The following is a 16,283-nucleotide window of genomic DNA, read 5'->3' as shown; positions in this document are numbered from 1 at the left end:
TGTCCTTTCCATATACCTGATCTTAGTGGGAGATATACATCTTTTCTGTGTGTGAAAAAAAGATTTAGAGAGCATCTTATTATGTCAACACACTACTAGATTTTTAAATACCTTTGGTTATCTGTGACAAATAGATATAAAATCAAACATTGTTATTTATGCTATTCAAGTCACATCTCTCTCTTAGCACACTCTAGCACTGGGCATGGCCTGGAGTCGAAGCGTCAGGTGTGGGTAGGTGACCTTCATGGAGCCTCACATGGCAAAGAGGATGAAGAAGGTGACCATCAAACAGAAGAGCCCCATAGACTCAGACAGGGCAAAGCCCAGAATGGCGTAGAAGAGCTGCTGCTTCAGAGATGGGTTCCTGGCATAGCCAATGATCTAGCTGCCAAACACTGTGCCAATGCCGGCCCCTGAACCAGACACACCAACTGTGGCGGCTCCAGCACCGATAAACTTGCCCGCTGTGTCAGGGTCCCGGGAGACAACACTGATCCGGAACTCCCGCCTGGCCACGGGGAGTGGGACACTGCTGTAGGAAGGCTGTTCAGATGGGACCTCTGGCCTCCTCAGGAAGGAGGCAGACACAGGCCTGGTCAGACCCCTAGTACAAGAGCAGATCAGAGCAGGAGGAGTGAGTAGTGCCCCGGTGGTCTGCGTTTTTTCAGTCTGCACTCCCACTGCCCCGCTGCCCCTGCTCAGCCCACAGTGCTTGCCCGGCTTGAGGTGACTGACTCCTCAAGTCACATATATCTCTTGCAAATTAATTTATTTCAGTCTCGACTGGTAGGCACTCTTCTGTTTTTTTTTTTTTAAGTTTTGCCGAATGTGCAATGGCAAAGTGAAACTAAGATTACATAAAAAAGAAAGAAAAATATAGCTAGTATTCAAAGTTCTTCACAAGTGAAGACCTTAATCTACTGTTCTGAATTTACCTTTTGCTGTCCCCTGGATAAACCCTTCATCAGGGTAGACCTGTGTATTGCCTGTTCCTAAAATATATTGCACTAGGCTTTTTGTTGTTGTAAGGAGGAGATTCATTCAGGTAATCTTAAGATAAAAGGGGTTTATTGTAAATACCAAGGACCTAGACTTTGTTTTCTGATGTCTTTCTGGGTGATTGCTCTCTATTTTTCTGCCCCCTGTTCAATCTTCTCTGCATTCCCCTGGTGGTGCAGTGGTTGAGAGTCCGCCTGCGGATGCAGGGGACACGGGTTCGTGCCCCCGTCCGGGAAGATCCCACATGCCGCGGAGTGCCTGGGCCCGTGAGCCATGGCTGCTGAGCCTGCGCATCCAGAGCCTGTGCTCTGCAATGGGAGAGGCCACAACGGTGAGAGGCCCGCGTACCGCAAAAAAAAAAAAAATTCTGGAGGGAGATAGTCGGATTGGAATAATTTCCACTGCTCCAGTAGGAAGAGTCCTTTGAATTGGGCCACCCCGTGAGTCAAGACTGTGGAGTTGCTGCCCTTGGGTCAGGCCCACTCTGGTTTACTGAGTGGCCATTTCTGAGTAAAGAAAAAGTAGCACCACTGTCATGGGTAGGCAATTTCAGTGAGAAGAATGAGATTTTCTGTGTGACCCTGGGACTGCTATGTCCAAGACATGTCTAAGGTGTTTCTACCTCTCTGCTTTTGTTGACACTTATTCTCTTATCCATAGGACGTTCCCTATGAATTTACACATATTCTGATTTTACCAAGCTGAAATATTAATGAGTTAGGTAGGCAAAGCCTGCCCCAAATATTGCAGTCTACTGATATCGTCCATCTTTGAATTTTTAGTGGATCATCACAGAGCACAGTGATGATTTGAGACCAAGGAAGTGAAGGGCCTAGAGAGGAATGACTTTTTCAACAGTCTGTAAGAATGCAAAAATAAAAATATTTATTAAATTTGGAGTTGAATTTACTCTGGGCTTGGAGGTGCGGGGAGAAGCGACATGCACTAACAAGGACAACAAAGATTACTGAATTCTTTAGATTGCTCCAATGATTTACTCAGGTGTATGTGGTTTACATCCCCTATCTCCTTTATACTCTAGTAAATCTGTGCTTTTTTGTCTATTTTTTAATTGAAGTATAGTTGCTTTACAATATTGTGTTAGTTTCAAGTGTACAGCAAAGCAGTTTGGTTATACATATATATGTATATATTTATATTCTTTTTTATTTTTCCATTATAGTTTATTATAAGATATGGAATACAATTCCCTGTGCTCTACAGCAAATCCTTGTTGTTTATTTTATATGGTAGTTTGTATCTACTAATCCCATACTCCCAATTTATCCCTTCCCTCCTTCCCCTTTGGTAACCATAAGTTTGTTTTCTGTCTGTGAGTCTGTTTTGTTTTGTAAATAAGTTCATTTGTACTGTTTTTTAGATTCCACTTATAAGTGATATCATATGGTATTTGTCTTTCTCTGTCTGACTTACATCACTTAGTGTGATAATCTCTAGGTCCAACCACATTGCTGCAAATGGCATTAGTAAATCTGTGCTTTTGATCTCCGTGTTGTGGACCACAGCAGTTAGTATTCAAAGTACTTTTTTTGACAATTCAGATATGACATATTTACAAGAAAAGCACAGCAGTTGGAATAAGCTAGAGAAAAAGAAAAAAGGGATGCGAGAGGACATGAACCAAAAGGTGCAGGACTTGAAGGCAAAAATCTCCCTCTCGTCACTTCCCTGATGGTGCAGTGGTTAAGAACCCGCCTACCAATGCAGGGGACATGGGTTCGAGCCCTGGTCTGGGAAGATCCCACATGCCATGGAGCAACTAAGCCCGTGTGCCACGACTACTGAGCTTGTGCTCTAGAGCCTGCAAGCCACAACTACTGAAGCCTGCATGCTTAGAGCCTGTGCTCCAAAACAAGAGGAGCCACCACAATGAGAAGCCTGTGCACCACAACGAAGAGTAACCCCCCACTTGCTGCAACTAGAGAAAGCCTGCACGCAGCAACGAAGACCCAACGCAGCCAAAAAAAAAAAAAAAAAAAAAACTCCCTCTCTTTGGTCCTTGGAAGCAGCACCAGAGAGTTACCCAAGATGGTGACAGCAAGGGATTCACTGAGGAGTTCCCTAGGCGCCAAAGGACTAGGCTTATTTGCTCTTCTAATATAGTAGTTTACATGTGCATTGGACTAACTAGTTTATCCCTATGGAAGAAAAGAGAATGAATAAGAGAAGACTAATGTAGACATTTTGAACATAAGAAAGGTGATAAAAAATAAATGAATTTTACTGGTGAGAAGGAATGAATGGATTCTTTGTCCACAGTGACCTTGAGGTAAATAGAAATAATCTGTCCTCAATGATGTACTCATTTATTTTCATGAAGTATCAGGTCTCCCACCAGTTGATCTTGAAGTCTATCTTGTTGATTTCTGAGCCAGCTGACTAGATTTCCAGCAGAGGGGACCTTACAGGTTTTTCTTCATAGATAGGTGGTCTCATCGACTGAAGTTCCCTTCCTCTTAAGGGTTTTGAGGGGTTTATAGAGAGTAGCTTTTCCTCAGGAAAATTTAAGACTAATTTAGCAAAGTATCGTGCCCCTTATTATTCATATTTATGGAGTACTTAAGGAGTCTTTCTAGCTGCCACATTTTGAAGAGAGTCTTGGTAAATTGGAGTATGTTTAAGTAAGAGGCTAAAGGATAGAGGAGAGATGTTAAAATATTGGGGACTCTTCATGTAATCTTTTTTTAAATTGAGAACAGGGGTTAAATTTATTTCATGTAGCTTCAGAAGGCAGACCTTGGATTATTGGGTGGAAGCTGCAGAAAGCAGGTTTCTGCTTAAAATAAGAACTTTCCAACACTTGGAGTTGTTTGAGAGTGGAATTGGCCACCTTGTGAAGCAAGGTGTATTAGTCTGCTGCTAAAACAAAATTCCATAGCCTAGGTGGCTTAAGCAAGAGAAGTTTATTTTCTCACAGTTCTGGAGGCTAGAACTCCAAGGTCAAGGTTCTGGCTGATTGAGTTTCTAGGGAGAGCTCTTTTCCTGGCTTGCAGATGGCTGCCTTTTCGTTATGTCCTCACATGGTCTTTCCTCAGTACATATATGGAGGGAGAGGGAGAGAGAGAATGAGTGAGTGCTCTGGTGTCGCTTCTTATGAGGACACTGATTCCTGTCAGATCAGGGCCCCTATGACATCATTTGATTTTAATTGCTTCCTTAGCAGCTCCATCTCAGCCACATTGGAGTTAGGGCTTTGGCATATGAATTTTGGGGGAACACAAACAAAACAGGAGAACACTGTGTTTGGAGTGTTTAAATAGAAACTGGTTGCCATCTATCAGGAAAGTTTTAGAGGGCATCCTCAGACTAGGAGAGGCTTGGCCAGATGATCTCAGTTTTCTTAAATCTGAAGGAACAAGGTCAAGCTGTAGATTTTTGAAGATAGGCATATATTGGGGCACACGTTCGAAAAAAAAAGGTTTGATTTTATTCTGGAAACTTGTTAGGAACCAAAATTATAGGTGTTGGAAAATCAAAGTGGAAGTAAAGAAAACCTCTTACCTCTAGAGCTGCCTGTACTTGGTTAGCTATGAGAATTGAAAGCATTAGAATCTACCTAGATAGAATTTCCAAATGTCTTAATCTTCATAAATAACAGAAATAAAGGGAATACATATGTATTTGTCATGTAGCTGGTTCTTTAAAGGACAAATTCATAATAACATTATAAATATGTTGTGTAATTATTGGATGTTGATAACTACTTTCGGAGAACATAAACCTCATTTCATTTTATTCTTCAGCACGTCCTGACAGAGTTCCTTTCTCAGTAGGCAGTGAGGTAAATTTTGCTTCTGTTAGGATATCGGAATTGGACCTAATAACAATCAACATTTGAATGACTTGAAAACATTCTTTCTTTCTTTATTTATTTTTGGCTCTGTTGGGTTTTCGTTGCTATGCGCAGGCTTTCTCTAGTTGCAGTGAGTGGGGGCTACTCTTCCTCGTGGTGCGTGGGCTTCTCATTGCGGTGGCTTCTCTTGTTGCGGAGCATGGCCTCTAGGTGTGCAGGCTTCAGTAGTTGTGGCTCCTGGGCTCAGTAGTTGTGGCTCGCGGGCTCTAGAGTGCAGGCTCAGTAGTTGCGGCACATGTGCTTAGTTGCTCCGTGGCACATGGGATCTTCCCAGATCGGGGCTTGAACCCATGTCCCCTGCATTGGCAGGCGGATTCTTAACCACTGCGCCACGAGGGAAGCCCTTGAAAACATTCTTATATACAGGTTTATTGCACTGGAATTTGAATCCTTTTAGCATGAAAAATAGATGATAGTCTACATTGTTCAGTGTTGTTGATGACCATAGATTGGCTACTAGGTGGATGGTCATCTTAGGTGCTTGGTATTTACTTTGGGTCACACAAAAATTTATACTTTATGCTAACTGCAGCAGAAAAAAATATTTGGTTTGTGACAAGAAACGTTAGAAACGTATAGATGCTATACATCATATAGTTTTCTACCTTCCCTGCTTAGTTGATTTCCTACTATTTTACAAATGTAGAGAAATGAAGGGCCAAAAGGAAAGAGAGAAATAGAAAAGTTTTATCCTGATATAAAGGAGAATGTGAATTTTATTTTCATGGTATGTTATTCTTTTGTTTTTGTTTTATTATAAATTTGATACATGCTTATTATAGAACACTTGGAAAAGAGTGCATTCTTTTTAAACTTACCATCTGTTACCTCAAGACTAGAATTTTTTGGGGGGATAACTTGAACTCATCCCTTTTGATCCAAAAGTATAAAATAAAATCACAACACTGTGGTTTACTTTAAAAAGAACTTCAATTTTTAGAGTTAAGAACCTAAAAGCATTAAAAATATAAGAAAATCTTCAAATTAATTTTTTATCTTTTGGTGCCATTTATTAAATTATTTTGCCCAAGAAATTAAAACAAGTCACAAACGAGCCAAAAGTTAAGGTGTTAATTAAGATCGTTCATATCAAGATTATTGATGGGAAAGCCTGGAATATTATTTGTATTTTGTTCAAAGAATTTAATTATATTATAGGCATATTAGTTATACTGTAATAACTTAGAAAAGTAGTTATGACATGTAGTTTTTATCATTATTATTTACCCTGCAAACCCTTTGTTAAGAGTTTTATCTCATCATGCCATTAGTTATTAAAACTTAGATAGGAACTATTTTGTATTTTGGTTTATCACGTTGCTGAATAACTAAATCATAGAAGCTCAAAGACTGGAATATAATTAGAGATGATTTTACTCAATTCCATCTTTCATAGATGAGAAAACTGAAGCTCAGATGGAGATGAGATAATTTCCTCCATTGAGTAACTGGCAGCTCCCCTGCCTTCCCAACCCCATCGGGTTTCATCACATTTCATCGGTGGGGTTTGTGGAATAATGAATTGTTGATTTCCCCCACCGCAATCCAATGTGTTGGAAGATATATTAACAATGCAGGAGACTCTGAAGTGCTTCTATGACAAAAGTGGATTTCATTTTAGGACAAGCCATAGAAGGTCATGAAAATCCTTTGGAAAGTTTTCATGCAGTTAAGAGTTAATTTGTGTAGATTTCTAACTTGGAAGTCATAAAATCAATTGCTGTGTAGTAAGATTTCATTTATAAGAATTTGATGTATTTAATGCAGTATTTTGATAGACAAGTCTGCTGTTGTCTGGAAGAGGATCAGGTCACTTGTTGGAAGATATTCAATTACTTAAATGAGTAATAAAAAGAGTATATAGTTATCCTATTTGTTTATTGCTTTGCTTATTCTTAGCCAATAAAGTAAAATCAATCCCATAAGAAATACTCCTGAAAATGCAATTTAAATATAATTAAGTGTACAAGGCCTAGAATGCTTATAGGGGAGTACAATATCCAAGCCTGAATTTAAACTTAGTGATTTTCAGGCATCAGGTTTAATTTCTTTCCTCAATATGAGTTGGTGGCTGTTTTCCTCTTGAGCCAAGGGAGGTACTGAATGCAGGGGTAAGAAGCACTTTCTTCTGTTGCCTCTAATTATTCTAGCTGGGAATCAATTCTTTTTTTTTTTTTTTTTTTTGCTGTACACGGGCCTCTCACTGCTGTGGCCTCTCCCATTAAAGAGCACGGGCTCCGGACGCGCAGGCTCAGCGGCCATGGCCACCAGGGAAGCCCCTGGGTATGGGTTTTTTTATTTCAGGGTAACATAGCGCTTTCCAAGGAGGAACCAATGGCAGAAATTGACTCTATAGGCAACTGTGAGACAGAACAATAAAACGATCCTGGGCTATAAGAATTAGAAAATAATCAAGTTTGAATCCTAGTCCTAGGACTTGCAGGCAAATGACTTTGGGAAATACTAATTGCTTTGAGACTTAGGAAATACTAATTGCTTTGAGCCTTAATTTGGCCATCTATGAAATGAGTATAATAATATGTTTGTTATAAGAATCAAGTGGGGCTTCCCTGGTGGTGCAGTGGTTGAGAGTCTGCCTGCCGATGCAGGGGACACGGGTTCGTGCCCCGGTCTGGGAAGATCCCACATGCTGCGAAGCGGCTGGGCCCGTGAGCCATGACCACTGAGCCTGCGCGTCCGGAGCCTGTGCTCCACAACGGGAGACGCCACAACGGTGAGAGGCCCGCGTACCGCAAAAAAAAAAAAAAAAAAAAAAAAAGAATCAAATGAAATAATGAATGTCAAGCACCAATGGCAGTATATGGTGCATGTTACATGTCTTATTTCCTCCCTGTCTCCCTACAAATTCAATTCTACTTCCTTCGGATTTCTTTGGAGACTAAACTGCACAATAACTGAAGTGGCGACAGAGCACATTGGGCCACTACTGAAGCCATCTGTGGACATTGCCTTTAAATACAATTGAGATTACCATTCTCCACTGTGTCCCCTTCCTGACCCCTGCTCTAACTTCAAGCAGTGCAAATTCAATTAGTTCCAATTCCCAGAAGCCTCATCTTTGGCTATATTACTTAGAAACTTGACATGATGATAACGAGGCCTTCATTCCAGGTTGAAGTGATCCAAGATTTTTCCCAGTTGCTTATAGAGTCCCAGTGCTCAGGTAAGGTGGGTTGCTGTTACTCTCTATGAAAGATGAACAAGAGCCACAGATGCTAAAGTAAGATAGATGTCAAGGTCCAGGGACAGGATCAGAAAGGACAACTGTATTAATCTTTTAAAAAATGTGGTAAAATACATATAATATAAACTTTACTATTTTAACCATTTTTAAGTAAGTGTACAGTTTAGTGACATGAAATACATTCACAGTGTTGTGCATTCATCACCAACATCCATCTCTAGAACTTTTTTTTGTTGTTTTAACCTCGCTAAGCAGCTTGTGGGATCTCGGTTCCTTGTCCAGGGATTGAACCTGGCTGGGCCCTTGTCAGTGAAAGTGCCGAGTCCTAAGCACTGGACCGGCAGGGAATTCCCTCTATAACTTTTTATTCTTCCAAAACTGAAATGCTATACCCATTAAACAATAACTCCCCACCCCCACCACCCCCAGCCCCTGGTCACCACCATTCTACTTTATGTCTTTATAAATTTGACTATTCTAGATACCTCATGTGTGGAATCATACAGTATTTGTGCTTTTGTGATCAACTTATTTTGCTTCCCACAATGTCTTCAAGGTTCATCTATATTGTAGCATGTGTCAGAATTTCCTTCCTTATTGCGGCTGAGTAATATTCTATTGTATGTATATATCACATTTTGTTTTGCCATTCCTCTGTCAATGGATACTTGGGTTGCTTCCATCTCTTGGCTATTGTGAATAATGCTTTTACAGACATAGGTGTATAAATATCTGTTCAAGTCCCTGCTTTCAGTTTTTTGGAGTATATACCAAGAAGTGGAGGGCTTCCCTGGTGGCGCAGTGGTTGAGAGTCCGCCTGCCAATGCAGGGGACACGGGTTCGTGCCCCGGTCCGGGAAGATCCCACATGCCGCGGAGCAGCTGGACCCGTGAGCCATGGCCGCTGAGCCTGTGCGTCCTGACCCTGTGCTCTGCAACGGGAGAGGGCACAGCAGTGAGAGGCCCGTGTACCAAAAAAAAAAAGAAGTGGAATTACTGGATCAAATGATAGTTATATTTATAATATTTTGAGGAGTCCCCAAATTTTCCATAGTGATTGCAGCATTTTACATTCCCACCAGCAGTGCACAAGGGTTCCAATTTTTCTATATCCTTGCCAACACTTGTTATTTCTTTTTTTTTGTTGTTGTTGTTAATGTCATCCTAATGGATGTGAAGTGGTAGGTTAATCCTAAAGAAATGATGCATAATGCATAACCTGTCTAGGCTCCAAGCACATAGTAGGTGCTTGTTAAATGAATGGGCAAGAATTCACATTTCATATATGAAATGAAATATCATTAGAGTATAATCCAGGGAGTATTACAACTTATTCATCTATCCATTAATGAAATGGAGTGTGTACCATGCACTATGTTAATTATTAGGAGTTCAAATTTCAATAAAAATTGAAGCCAAGACAAATGTTGTTCCTTCTCTCAAAGAGCTCACAGTCTCTTATCTCTCCAAGGAGGGAAGCTGAGTCACCAAAATATGACAGCTTAATTAATGAATCCTTATAAACCTCTAATCCTTTTGGCACTAGAGTCCATATTTTTCAAGCCACATTATAATTAGTATAATTAGCCACATTATAACTAGATACTATATTCTAGTTTTTTTTTTTTTTTTTTGCGGTATGCGGGCCTCTCACTGTTGTGGCCTCTCCCGTTGCGGAGCACAGGCGCCGGACACGCAGGCTCAGCGGCCATGGCTCATGGGATTAACCGCTCCGCGGCATGTGGGATCTTCCGGAACTGGGGCACGAACCCGTGTCCCCTGCATCGGCAGGCGGACTCTCAACCACTGCGCCACCAGGGAAGCCCTATATTCTAGTTTTTGTGACACATGTATTTTCTTTTAGCAATTAGTAAATATAATACTTACATGTACATACCTCCACGCATGTATACATATATATGTATAAACTGTATATATATATATATATATATATATATATATATATATATATATATATATATTTTACTTCATTGGATTCAAGCCCTCTGGAATTCTGGGAGTGAAATAAACCCTAATGGTTATTAGGCATCCATTGCATGTAATTAACTTCTCATTGCATCTAGAATGGTAGTAATTATTTGCCATCCTTGGGAGAACTGAGAAATAATCTCTCAAATAATTTTCTGTATTCTGTGTTCAGATGAAGAACCCCTGTTGAGAAAGTCTGCCTCAGTGACTTTCCACTTTTGAGTGAAATAATAAAATTGAGCTTCTGAGCCTGCAAAGCTGAGGACTGTTCACTGGACCATGATAATGGCAGAAACATGCAGGAATCAGTCAACTCTGCTGTCACATTACTGCTCTTACTTTCTGTATAAATTCAGAAAGATAAGGTGGAAACAAATTTGCAGCTGAATCACAGTCTGGTTTTCTTCCTGTAGGAGAATGGGCTTATTTGCGAGGGGGCGGGGTGGTGGTGTTTGGGTTTATTTGTCTTATGCCTGAGTCAACAAAATGCTGTAAACAATCATGCTGCCATTTTGTTTATTACACTGAAGCCATGCATTGAACTGCCTCCCTGAACAAAAATGTACAGTACCTTTGCTACTGGGATCAGTATTGCTCTTTCTACCTATTTAGTTCCATTTATTTAACAAGTATTTATTGAGATCCTACTGTGTCCCCATTACTAGGCTAGGTAGTATTTGATACTACTTTGATAATACAAAGGTGAACTGATCCTGTGGTCTAGTGGTGGTGAAAGACAAATGAATAGGCTGTTATAATTGCTAAGTATTAATAAGTGACAGAAAGCACAGGATGCTGAGATAGAACAGAAAAGAGACCCCTAACTCAGGCCAGAAGAATCAGGGGGAAGACCTCCTGGGGAAACTGATGGCTAAATTAAGACCTATCAATTTAATAGGAGTTAGCTAAGCAAGGAGAGGGAAAACTCTTTTTAGAAGAAACAGCACATACAAAGTCCCAGCGTGGGTAAGCATACACTCTTAAGAAAATGAAAAAATGTGAACGTGATGGTTTGAGACCAGATTGCGAGGGTGTGAGATGAAGTCAGAGAGATAAGCAGGAGCTCTAGTCTAGGATATTATAATTCCTTTTTGGGACTTTGGTAGCTTTCTGGATATACAATGTGGGGAAAAAGGGGGACTCCCTTTTTTCTGGCTTGGCCACTCGATTAGATGGAAAACACTAGGAGTATCAGGTTTCCTAGGGAAGACAGTAAGTTCAATTTTAGATAATTTTTTTTGAGGTGCCTGTGCAACAAGCAAGAAGGCTTTTGGGGTGAAAAGTTTAGGGGGAGATTAGGGGAAATTATTGTTGTTGATGTTTTAATTCTTGCCCTTATTGCCAATCCTCTCTTAGGATGCCACTATAAAATAAATAATTTGTGAATTAGAGATACTTCCTGTGGGATTGGATCCAAAGCATATAACAAGCAGGAGTATATAACTTGCTGCTTCTTGGGAGCATAATGGGCTGAGGTAACACTGTTTTGATTATCACTTTCTGCCAACAGCTAAACGATTGCTCTTTCCTATTTACTTAAATATACACATGGTTATATATACATAGATAAGGTCTTGATACATCTGTTGATGTGCTCATCTTTAGGAAGTGGGTTTAGTTGGAGGAGAGGGAAATATTACTTTATATACCTCTATATTGCTAGAATTTTTTTTTACACAAAGCACTTTATTTTTATGAAAATAATAAAATGAAAATTATTTAGTAAATAATTGAGTAAAAATTTTGAGTACATTGAGTTGAATAAAGTAGTTAAAGTGTTGAGGAAGTTTTGAAGGGCAATGCAGAAGACCCAGAAAGAAAAAAAAAGACTGGAAGTGAGATCGGAGGTGTGGGGATACTCCACAAACTACATGGAACAGGTGTTTCTGCCTTCCTGCCTCCCTAAGTGGTATATCAGGAACTATGTGTAAAGAATGTTTGTCATTCAGTTGCTGCTGCTTATTTATTCTCCTGTAGCAAGCCTCCAACATTATACCTGTTAGCAAGACTGATGCTCAACCGGCACTCCCTGGTAGGCTATAGTGGTTATTTATAGCTAATGTTTGTTATGGTTGGTCTGATTACTGGTTGTTATTATCACTACTGCTTTAGTTATTTATACTCTCTGGCATCACTGATTTAGAAAACCTTTCTTGGCATCTGCTTGTTTTCCATCTCCTTTCCAGTTGAACTGTCAACTCCTTCTCTGTTTTTCCAGTGTTCCCTGATAGATGTCTATCATGGCTCCTGTGGTGGGCTGAACAATGACCCCCAAAGGTATCTGGTCCTAATTCCTGGAACCCTCAAATGTTACCTTATTTGGAAAAAGGATCCTTGTAGATGTGATTAAGTTTAAGATCTTGAGATGGGTTATCCAGACAGGCTGTAAATGCCATTACAAGTGTCCTTATAAGAGATAGGCAGAGAGAGATTTAACACACATACACAGGAGAGAAGGCAATGTAAGGTGGAGCCATAAGAGATTTGAAGATGTCGGCCTTGTAGATTGGAGTGATGTGGCCACAATCCAAGGGATGCTGAAAGCCACTAGAAGCTAAAAGAAGTAAGGGACAGATTCTCCCCTAGAGCCTTGGGAAGGAATGCAGCCCTGCTAACGCCTTGATTTTGATCTAGCGAAAACTGATTTCATGCTCTTTAACTCCAGAAATCGGAGACAATAAATATCTTAAATATACTGAAAACCTATTGTTTGTTGTTTATTTGAAATTTGAATTTAACAGGGCAGGCATTCTGTATTTTATTTGGTAACCCTAGATAGAGATCTTGCGTTAATCTTCATATTACTGTTTAACAGCATTTGGTAAAATGGATGTTTGGTGAGTAAATAAATAACCTAATAATTTTACAAATAGTTAAAGAGTATTTTTATTATTGAAATTTCCAAATATATTCAAAAGTAGGGAGAATAGTGTAATGAAGCCCCATGTAGGGATCACCTAGCTTCCACAATCATCAATGCTTGGCTAATCTCACAGTTTTTAAAACAATACTTTGTTTAAAATAAGTAGCTCTGGTGGTTTTGTTTTGTGTGTGTATATTTATGAGTATGTGTACATTTGTACAGCAAAAGAGGGGTGTGGTAGTAATAGCACTGAATTTCAAGATACTGTATCTTTCCAAAAGAATCCAGAAAGTGGAGAATGATAAGCATTTGTATATGAATGACAGGAGAGCAAAACGAGACTTCTACGATTAAAGGAGCTTGCTATAGAACGCCGGGTAAGATAGAAGACGTGGCCAATATTTTCCAAGTATAAATTGAAACATAGGCACAGAGACTGGTAAATATAACTTCTGGTAGTCTTGTTCTGCTAAAAAAGCAGTTCATGAACCCTCAACTAGCTTTGCTGCTAATTTCACCTCTCAGAATAGCAAGGAAGCAATCAAGAGAATGGACATCCAGAACTTGATTCTGAATGCCAAGGAAGAACAGGTTGGAAACGTGGACGTGATTGGCACTGAGGGAGGGCATGACCACGTGGTCATATCATCCCAGAATATGAAGTTGCCAAGGAACGGAGGGCTGGGCTTAGTTAGACCATGGTTTGTAGGAAAAGTAGGCTTCAAAAATTCAGGTTTAATTGCATCATAAGGATGTTGAATGATGTGCAGGTGCCAGAGAAACAGAAAATTCTTGAAAAAAGAAAATTTTACAGTTAAGCTTCATACATTTTTATGGGAGGAGAATAAACCAGGAGGCATCTGTAGCAGCTGCTGTTGGTTGCCCATCCTCGTAACAGGTACTGTGAACCCGTGAAGTGGTCCAGTCCAACATCTCAGCCGAGAGAGCCTTTTCTTTTTCCAGCTTTACTGAGGTTTAATTGACAAAGAAAATTGTATATATTAAAAGTGTATGGGGCTTCCCTGGTGGCGCAGTGGTTGAGAGTCCGCCTGCCGATGCAGGGGACGCGGGTTCATGCCCCGGTCCGGGAAGATCCCACATGCCGCGGAGCGGCTGGGCCCGTGAGCCATGGCCGCTGAGCCTGCGCATCCGGAGCCTGTGCTCCGCAACGGGAGAGGCCACGACAGTGAGAGGCCCGCGTACCGCAAAAAAAAAAAAAAAAAAAAAAGTGTATGAAGACACAAGAATGAGGAAAGAAAAATGAATAGGAAAAATAGGTCAGAGAAATGTACAAAATGTGTCAGAGAAGAAAGATTACTTGTTTGCTTACAGGTCAGTCGATAAGCATTTATTGTTGTTCTTTCACTGTGCACCTCAAAATGATACTTAATACTTTGGGACCTGAAAATTCTTTAAAATTTAAAAGTAAATTTCACAAGTACCATGGCTTAGAAAGGTCACTTTTCTCTTATACCTTCTTCAAAGATTGTTGTATTATTTATGTAAATACCAGTTATTAGTATATTAATTATTGGTAATTGTAATATAAAAATATCTTTAATATAGAGAAAATATATCTAAAAAAGTTAGGGATTCAATTTTGATTCTTATAGCAATGAACCTTTATAGAGCCATTGCTACATGCTAGGTAGTATACTAAACACATTATACCCATTAACTAACGTAATTCTCTCCACACCCTCTAAAAATAGATGTTATTTTAATCTCCATTTTATAGTTGCGGAAACTGAGGCACAAAGAGGTAGAGTAACTTACCTTTAGCTAGTAAGTAGCAGAATAGGGTTTTGAGTCTAGAATCATAAATGTTATATAATATTCCCTAATTATTCTACCAAGATTGCTATCTATGATGAGAAGTATTCAGTAGAAGAACCCAGGTCTTGTATGGGATATCATAGATGTCAGCCTCACAAATTAAACTAATCGGGAAAGATGTCTGAATTAGTTAAAATCTGATTTAAAGAAAGATTGAAAAAATTACATTCTCTATTTTGACATACATTCTTTGGCAGTACTTCAAGACAGAGTAACGAAGCACAAGAAAATGTCACTAAATAGGAATAATTTGAAATCAATAATCGTACGTAAATGGATATTTCTTAAAAAATTCTTATGATAATTAAAATAACCTTAGTCTATTTATAATCCTCTTTAAAGGTTGTACAATGTGATGATTTATTCTATGTATGTATTGTGAAAGGATAACCAAAATCAAATTAATTAACACAGCCATCACCTCACATAGTTACCAATTTTTGATTTGTTTTTTTTTTGTGTGGTGAGAACATTGAAAATTTACTATCTTAGTACGTTTCCAGTATACCATATAGTATTATTAACTATAGTCACAATGCTGTACATTAGATCCCCAGAACTTATCATCTTACAACTGAAGGTTTACACCTTTTGACCAACATCACCCCATTCCCCTCACCCCCAACCCCTGGCAGCCACTGTTCTATTCTCTGGTTCTATGAGTTTTCAATTTTCTAGATTCCACATATAAGTGAAATCATACAGTGTTTGTCTTTCTGTGTCTGGCTTATTCTACTTAGGACAATGGCCTCTAAGGTCATCCATGTTGTCACAAATGGCAGAATTATATTTTTTTATGCCTGAGTAATATTTTATTGCATATATATATACCTTGTTTTCTTTTATCCATTCATCCATCGACACTTAGCTTGTTTCCATATCTTGGCCACTGTGAATAATGCTGCAATGACTTAGGAGTGCAGATATCTCTTCAAGATGCTGATCCCATGCCCTTTGTATATATACCTAGAAGTGGGATTGTTGGATTGCATGGTAATTATATTCTTAATTTTGGGGGGAATCTCCATGATGTTTTCCATAATGGCTGTACTAACTTACACTCCCACGAACAGTCTACGAGGGTTCCCTTTTCTCCACATTCTCACCAACACTTGGTATCTATTGTTCTTTTGCTAACATGTGTGAGGTGATATCTAATTGTGGCTTTGATTTGCATTTCCCTGATGATTAGCGATGGGCATTTTATTTTATTTTATTATTTTTTAACCTGTGAAAGTCAAGGTTTATTTGAGGTTGCTGTATAATTTTTCTGAATTGTACAATAACCTTGCAAAGGAAGAATTATGCACAGCTCATAAATGAGGAAACTGCAGTTAAGAACAATTTTGTGGTTTGCCCAGTTCCACACAGTAGGCAGTTTTGAAGTTTGTATCCTCCTTAACACCAAATACATGGTGTCTTTTCCAACATCAACAGCCAATTCTCCAATTCTCTGGCATCATCTAGGTATCCAAAAATTCAATTCAACTCTGATACTATCAGAGTTAGCTCATA

General features: G+C 39.3%; 1 pseudogene; it reads right to left on the bottom strand.

The window, feature by feature from the left end:
* Positions 1-255: 255 nt before the first annotated feature.
* On the bottom strand, positions 256-13,562 carry LOC116754482 (annotated as a pseudogene).
* Between the last annotated feature and the right edge of the window lie 2,721 nt (positions 13,563-16,283).

The sequence above is a fragment of the Phocoena sinus genome, chromosome 5 (genome assembly GCF_008692025.1).
Source record: "Phocoena sinus isolate mPhoSin1 chromosome 5, mPhoSin1.pri, whole genome shotgun sequence".
NCBI classification, from domain to species: Eukaryota; Metazoa; Chordata; class Mammalia; order Artiodactyla; family Phocoenidae; genus Phocoena; species Phocoena sinus.
This window is presented reverse-complemented; position numbering and strand designations above follow the sequence as displayed.